This window comes from Megalopta genalis, unplaced genomic scaffold, assembly GCF_051020955.1.
Source record: "Megalopta genalis isolate 19385.01 unplaced genomic scaffold, iyMegGena1_principal scaffold0037, whole genome shotgun sequence".
In the NCBI taxonomy this organism is placed as follows: Eukaryota; Metazoa; Arthropoda; class Insecta; order Hymenoptera; family Halictidae; genus Megalopta; species Megalopta genalis.
In genome coordinates this window covers 1,798,752-1,799,509 of record NW_027476106.1, presented here as the reverse complement: position 1 = coordinate 1,799,509, position 758 = coordinate 1,798,752, and the positions used below count along the sequence as shown (strand labels likewise).

At 45.3% G+C, this 758-nt stretch overlaps 1 non-coding gene across 1 annotated transcript; it reads left to right on the top strand.

The window, feature by feature from the left end:
• The first annotated feature begins 457 nt into the window (after window positions 1-457).
• Window positions 458-529, top strand: TRNAM-CAU (transfer RNA methionine (anticodon CAU)). Its single transcript has one exon. It is a non-coding gene; the product is annotated as a tRNA-Met (tRNA).
• Window positions 530-758: the final 229 nt, after the last annotated feature.

Below are 758 nucleotides of genomic sequence, written 5' to 3'. Positions count from 1 at the left end.
ATTTCGTTCCTCTGTATTATCGAATCGCCGGGATATTTCGACGATTTGCCATTCGATCTAACAATTTCCTGCGGACAATTTCTCGACGTCCATTAAGTTATACCTAAAAACCGGTGCTGCTCGGTTGAAACAGTTTCCAATGGACCGTATCCGTCGACATTCACAGCCTCCCCCGAACAAAGTATATTGTACACGGCGGAGCGAAACAAAGCGGTCCCGAGACAATCGTCGATAACGCCGGTTCTCCTAGAATCGCGATCGTGATAATTGCAGCGAGGCGTGGGTCCATACAGAATCGAACGAATAGTAACCGACAATTGCATCGACGTTTTTTTTTCTACTCGGATCGGCCAAGAAAGTAATTTCGGCTCGCGTCGATAGATGCTCGATGTTCTTCGAAATTCCGCGCGAATCGAACTGGCCGAGCAAATGCTATTTAAACGAAGGGAATCCCAACAGCAGAGTGGCGCAGTGGAAGCGTGCTGGGCCCATAACCCAGAGGTCCGTGGATCGAAACCACGCTCTGCTATGAGACGGCGAAATAATGAATCGTTATTTTTGTCGAAAAACGATGCAATAAATTCATACGTTTTCCTCCGAGGAATCATCCTACGTTCGTAAAGAAAATATTAATTAACCACTTGAACGGTGAAAAATTGTGAATCGACGAAGTTAACCTTCTTCTTTTTCGAGCGAGCTTTCTCCAAGTCTCAAAATATTCAAGTTTCGCCTGCTTTTTTCTTCCTTATTCTAGGGAC